Genomic DNA, 7,500 nt, shown 5'->3' with positions numbered 1-7,500 from the left:
TCTCAAAGATTATCCGAACACAAAAGATCTGTTAGATATGGCTATGAAAACTCGGGGATTTTCGTTCACCTTAGGGATTTAGGGCACCAGATTAACTGGAGTGAGTCGTCTTTGCTTTTTAAGAGTACCTGTCCGTACAGAAGGAAAATCCTGGAATCTGCCATCATAAATCAATCAAACACAATGAACCTATCTGGGGGCCAATGGAAAGCTGACACAGTGGACAATACTCTTCTCAACCCTATCATTAAGAAGATAATCCACGGAGACCGACCACCAGACATGCATCAGAGGTCAAGACTTCCTCCAAGCGGCTCAACAATAAGAAGACGCACCTGGATGTAATTAAATTTGGCTAATCCATCCAGCAATTATAACAACTATAGAACAATTAAACACACCCTTTTGCTTTCATATATAAACCATCACTCTCCACTGTATCCCTCATTTTTACTTTACATCGTGAAGAGGGTCGATGTTTATTGACCGACATATAGTGTGATTTATTCATATTTCCTGTGTTTCTTTTATGGGCTTTTTTGAAAACACACACACACACACACACACACATATATATATATATATATATATATATATATATATATATATATATATATATGTGTATGTGTATTATGTATATATATATATATATATATATATATATATATATATATATATATATATATATATATATATATATATATATGTATGTATATATATATATATATATATATATATATATATATATATATATATATATATATATATATATATATATGTATATATATATATATATATATAATGGTAGTAGGTTGGCCAGGGCACCAGCGATCCGTTGAGATACTACCGCTAGAGAGTTATGTGGTCTTTTGACTGGTCAGACAGTACTAAATTACATCCTTCTCTCTGGTTACGGTTCAATTTCCCTTTGCCTACACACACACTGAATAGCATGGCCTCTCTTTTACATATTCTTCTGTCTCTTCATACACGTGATAACACTGACATTACAAAACAATTCTTCTTCACTCAAGGAGTTACTGCATTGTAATTGTTTAGTGGCCTCTTTCCTCTTGATAAGGGTAGAAGAGACTCCTTAGCTGTGATAAGCAGCTCTTTTAGGAGAAGGGCACTCCAAAATCAAACCATTGTTCTCTCTTCTTAGGTAGTGTCATAGGTATTGTCATAGCCTCTGTAACATTCTCTTCCACTGCCCTGTGGAAGAGTTCTTTTGTTTGAGGGTACACTCAAGCACAGTATTTTATTTAGTTCCTCTTACTCTTATTTTGTTAAAGTTTGTATAGCTTATATAGCAGATATTTATTTTAATGTTATTACTCTTCTGCAAATATTTAACTTCCCTCTTTTCCTTTCCTCACCGAGGTATTTTTCGTATTGAAGCCCCTGGGCTTCGCAAGTAACAATAATAATAATAATAATAATGGAGGGCATGAAAGGAATAAGGAAAATTGGGTGAGTTTTCCTCATTAATATTATCTTGCAGGCAACATAGTAGAATTTTATATTACTATTGATAAAATCGAAGGAATATTAATCAAACTAAATTTGAAGAACAAGCTGAAGATCATTCAAACGTATACATCAACTTATAAACACACACACACACACATATACAGTATATATATATATATATATATATATATATATATATATATATATATATATATATATATATATATATATATATATATACACACACACACATATATATATATATATATATATATATATATATATATATATATATATATACACACACATATATATATATATATATATATATATATATATATATATATATATATATATATATATATATATATATATATATATATATATATATATATATATACCTCTCATAAGACATTTCTTCGGGAAGGCCCTTCTCTGCCTTGAGATATGATGCATTAGAGTCTACAAGTATAAACCCTGTTAAGGAAAATTATGTTAAGTCAATATATGTATTTGTCACTACCAAGAAAAGTCTGACCTATTAGTAAAAAAGCCCTTAAGAAACCTTTACCCAATTGATGCTGTGTAAGATGATGTGATATATGGACTTTTTCGTGGAGATGCCAATTGATATAATGTTGATGTTTTAATCTTTAATTTTGTGTAATGAGACTTGTTAAACACTATCTGCAAAAAACTTAGGAAATATTTCACGAATGCAGGCCCAAATGTTGGCTACCTGCAGTGGATAATTTTCTGTTTACTATTTTTGCCATAGTTTATTACGGCAATATCAGAATTCTTAGTTTCCTAAAATATACCATTCTCCTACTGTCTTGGATATGATTTTTCCCATTATGCACTCGCTTACTAGAGTTCATATGTCACTAATTTGAGAAAAGACTTCCTGTTAATCTTTTGAAGCACCTCGTATATTCAGGAAACCAATAAGGTTAGTGTTTGTTAACTTTAGACTAGTGAGAGTTTATAATTTACGAATCTTTTGAAATTCTTTCTTCCTGGAGCGAATACTCTAAAGAACTTGTTTTGGTGAAGTTTTACAGTTTCCAAGGGAATTAGATCCTTTGAAAAGAGAAGGCTATATGAATTTAATCTAAATAGATTTTTCTTGTAGCTTTGTTAATGAAACCCTGACCTCATCTTAATCTAATTTATAAAAGATTTATCAGTAATGAACGAATTAACTTGACTTAATCTAGCCATTGTTTGTGACAGAAGAAGAATGCAGAAGAAGTGTCAGGCAGGAAAAGATAAAAGGGTCAGTGTGACTGGAAACATGGATTAGACTTGATGGTAGAGTGAAGGAATCGCTAATGCTGGAGAAGTTTAATCCTCTCGAGTTCCACCCTTCGTCATATGCAATTGATAATAAGATTGCTTATAGTCCGTGGGCTGAGGGGGCTCACCTTGCAACCACCCCCCTCCCCTTAAAATTGACGAAAGTGCATTAAAGTTGTAGCATTTGCTCCATATTTTCATTTTTTTAATGTTCCCATTAAATGAATAGCGACTCACTACCACTCCTCGGCCACTTTATTTGATGACATCATCGAATTTTGCAGCTACCAATTTTGGGGTAGTTGAAACCTAATTAGACATAACTCCGGACTGAATGGTCAGAGAAAGATAAATGACATATCAAAATATTTGCTTTGGGACTCTCTAACAGATAAAATAGACAATTTGCAGTTATGTTTAAAAATTTGGTCACCAGAGGTCAAAAGGTCATAAAATTTGGGGTCAAGTGAAAATTTTAGGCACCTCCATAAATGTAACCCCAGGACCAGCCAGACCAATATCTGATGACTTTTTCTGCCTTATTTCATCTCTAGAGACCTCAAGAAATAGAATGATACCCATTAAGTGTACTTATAGGCCAAATCAGGGAAATGATATGTTATGCAAAAAGGTCAATTTTCAAATTTGTTTTTTTTTGTTTTTTGCCTCAAAATCGTAAAAACTGATAAAGTTCATAACTCTTCATGTAGAAGGGCTACAGAAATGATTTTGGTGCGTTTTCCCAGGTTTTGGGGGTCAGAGAATCCAAAAAAAAGCATTCTCAACAATTTTATCTAATTACATCATGCGGAAAATCAAGATGGCTGCCACGTGGACCCCGTAATTTACACTTGGCTATAACTCCTCCATGAATGCAGCAAGAGAGATAATATTCGTGTCCTCACCCAAGTTCTTGAGATCACAGCATCCACTAAAGGGAGTCTTAACAAGTCTGTCAGTAAATTTGGGGAAAGTCACAAAAATCAGCAACAGAAATGCTTTATTTGAAGGTTACAACAATCATGAATGAAATACAATAAAACTGTACATGAATGTACAATATAATCTTATGATGCAAGACCTCATTAGGAAAATTCACACTGTGTTGCTTTGGACTACGGAAAAAAAGTCAACCTATGCAAAGTATAAAGTTTAATAGTCTACTTGGGTACCTTTGGGTCAACTTTTAATTAATAAAAAGACAATTAATGGAAATATTTTGTGATACAAGGGAGGTCCTTGGTCCTTCGACCCTGAAATCTACCATCTTGTTACTTGAAACTTTCTTAGTCCAAGTCGGACCCAATATCATCACTTTCATAGTCATCATCAATATTTTCATCACTTTCATTGTTTTCATCAAGGCTTTCATCATCAGATATCTCATATTCGTCCATCGTCTCAAGTATATCAGGCATACTTTAGGAAGTGCAGTTCCCTTGAACCAACAGGGTTCTAGATTTCCATCCTTCATTATCCTACCATGATCCACAGCTTGATTAGGGACCTCAGGTTTGGGATAATGGGCACGTTTCCATATCGCAACCTGATAGTTCACCTCTTGATATGCTCATTTAGACACTCTTGGTGGCTGAAAAGATGAAAGACCAACAATCTTCTTTGAATCCAGCGACTGCCAATGCAATTTAACTCGAGCATTTGGTATCAAAGCTGGTCAACCTCCTTTGTCTCAGTTTTGGCAGAATACATGGTGCAGGTGATATTCTCAAGAGCAAGGAATATTTCATCAGTTATCCTCCCATGACTCTCCTAGGCAACTGAAGACTTCTTGGTACTTTGAGCATTTCCGTAGAATTTGCAGTGGTTTTAACTTGACAATATTAAAGGCACTGGTCATATCGCATCTACTGAATGCTTGCAGACTAAGGAGAGCGTCACAGTAAATTGGCGTGAACCCTCTCGATAGTTCTGTGACCTCTATGAATCGCTTCCTATTCCCAGTGCCAGTATCAAAATGGAGTTGCACACCTAAGTTTGGAGCATAATACAGAAGTATGAAGAATATGTCACTGTCTGTACTTCAAACCCGAACAAATTTATATCCTTCATCCTTGGCATAGGTTGAATAAAGAAGGACGCTTGAATCAGTCTCTTCCTGGGTTGAGTAAAAAGATTAAATTTTAAACGCAGTAATTTTCCCTTTGTCTGCCTTGAGTTCGTACGCCTTGCTCTTACAAACTAAGATAAGGTTCTTCTTCTCTACCTTTTGTATATTTTCCTCCGTGCACCAAACCCTCAGGAGTAATTCAATGAGCTAAGTTTTATTGTCGTCATTAGTCAAGAACTCTTCCCAGTTATCTGGTCGCCTTGTGTTTTCTCCACTAACCAAATGTTTTTCTCCTGAGCCAAGATTTGATCTCTCCGGGGATGTTATTGAATTGGGCATGTAAGTGTCAGTGCTGAAAATCACGCAGGATTTCCCAGATGTAGAGACGGACAAGATGTTTTGACATATTTGTTTGAATGTTTTTGGCATTTCCTTTATTGAGTGAAACACGGCATTTCCATCTTCTATATTCATGGTATCTTTGTCAGGAGGGATAGCGGAATCCTTCGTGTCTTTCACTAAGTGGTGGAATGCCTTGCTCTTGTGTGTCTTCAGAAGATACCCATCTGGTGTCTCAAGTGATGAAGGCACAGGCATGAGTGGATATCTTATAAGTTCTTGGACATCCAATTTGTAGTTTTCAGACTTGACCAACAACTTGAATGCAATATTCCCCTGCTGTTTGTACCCCACTGTTTTTTTACTTGATGTTTTCACAAGTGCTTACTTGCCAATGTGCCAATGTCAGCGAAAGTCTTCAGCCTCTATTTGGGCAATGGAGCAAAGAAGTTTTGTTACTGTTTTGTTCTTATGATGTTTTCACAAGGGCTTTCTTGTCAATGTCAGCAGAAGTCTTCAGCCTCTATTTGGGCAATGGAGCAAAGAAGTCATCTCTCTGTTATGAATGCGTTCATTGCTTGACTTTCCTGGCGGCTTTCTCACTCTTCTGGATCTGTGATGAACGGGTATCACGATGCTTGCTGTCTCTGCTGCTTTCACCCCCATATTCACCATCGGTAGCATCACCTCTAGGTACCTTCTATACCTGTAAGAAGTGCAGTTCCCTTGAACCAACAGGGTTCTAGATTTCCATCCTGCATTATCCAACCCTGATCCACAGCTGGATGATCCACAGCTGGATCTGATAGGTCACCTCATGATATGCTCATTTAAACACTAGGTTTACATGCCCAATTCAATAAAATCCCCGAAGGGATCAAATCTTGCCTCAGGAGAAAAATGTTTGATTATTGGAGAAAACACAAGGCGACCAGATAACTGGAAAGAGTTCTTGAGTAATGACAACAATAAAACTCAGCTCATTGAATTACACTTGAGGGTTTGGTGCACGGAGGAGAATATAAAAAAGGTAGAGAAGAAGCTTATCTTAGTTTGTAAGGGCAAGGCGTACGACCTCAAGGCAGACAATGAGAAGATCACTGCATTTAAAATTTAACCTCTTGACTCAACCAAGGAAGAGACTGATTCACGTGTCATTCTCTATTAGACTTTTGCCAAGGATGAAGGATATAAATTTGTTCAGGTTTGAAGTCGAGACAGTGACATATTATTCATACTTCTGTATTATGCTCAAAACTTAGGTGTGAAACTCCTTTTTGATACTGGCACTGGGAATAGAAGGCGATTCATAGATGTCACAGAAATATCGAAAGGGTTCACACCAACTTACTGTGCCGCTCTACGCTCTACTTGGTCTGCTTTTCTTAGTGTGCATGCATTCAGTAGATGCGATATGACCATTGCCTCTAAAGGAATTGTCAAGTTAAAAACGCTGCGAATTCTACAGAAATGCCCAAAGTACCAAGAATCTTCAGTGGCCTGGGAGAGTCATGAGATATAACCGATGAAATATTCTTTGCTCTGGAGGATTTCACCTGCACCATGTATTCTGCCAAAACTGAGATAAAGGAGGTTGACAAGCTTCGATACCAAATGCTCGAGTTAAAGTGCAGTGGGCAGTCGCTGGATTCAAAGAAGAATGTTGATCTTTCATCTTTTCAGCCACCAAGAGTGTCTAAATGAGCATATCAAGAGGTGAACTATCAGGTTGCGATATGGAAACGTGCCCATTATCCCAAACCTGAGGTCCCTAATCAAGCTGTGGATCATGGTAGGATAATGAAGGATGGAAATCTAGAACCCTGTTGGTTCAAGGGAACTGCACTTCCTAAAGTATGCCTGATATACTTGAGACGATGGACGATGATGAGACGTCTGATGATGAAAGCCTTGATGGAAACAATGAAAGTGATGGAAATTTTGATGATTACTATGAAAGTGATGATATTGGGTCCGACTTGGACTAAGAAAGGTTCAAGTAACAAGAAGATAGATTTCAGGGTCGAAGTACCAAGGACTTCCCTTGTATCACAAGATATTTCCAACAATTGTCTTTCCATTGATTAAAAGTGGACCCAAAGGTGCCCAAGTAGACTATTCAACCTTGCATAGGTTGACTTTTTTCTCTATTCCAAAGCAACACAGTGTGAATTTTCCTAATGAGGTCTTGCATCATAAGATTATATTGTACATTCATGTACAGTTTTATTGTATTTCATTCATAATTGTTGTAACCTTCAAATAAAGCATTTCTGTGGTTGATTTTTGTGACTTTCCCCAAATTTACTGACAGACTTGTT

This window comes from Palaemon carinicauda, chromosome 23 (genome assembly GCF_036898095.1).
Source record: "Palaemon carinicauda isolate YSFRI2023 chromosome 23, ASM3689809v2, whole genome shotgun sequence".
Classification (NCBI taxonomy): Eukaryota; Metazoa; Arthropoda; class Malacostraca; order Decapoda; family Palaemonidae; genus Palaemon; species Palaemon carinicauda.
The sequence above is the reverse complement of the archived record's forward strand: the minus strand, read 5'-3'. Positions refer to the sequence as shown.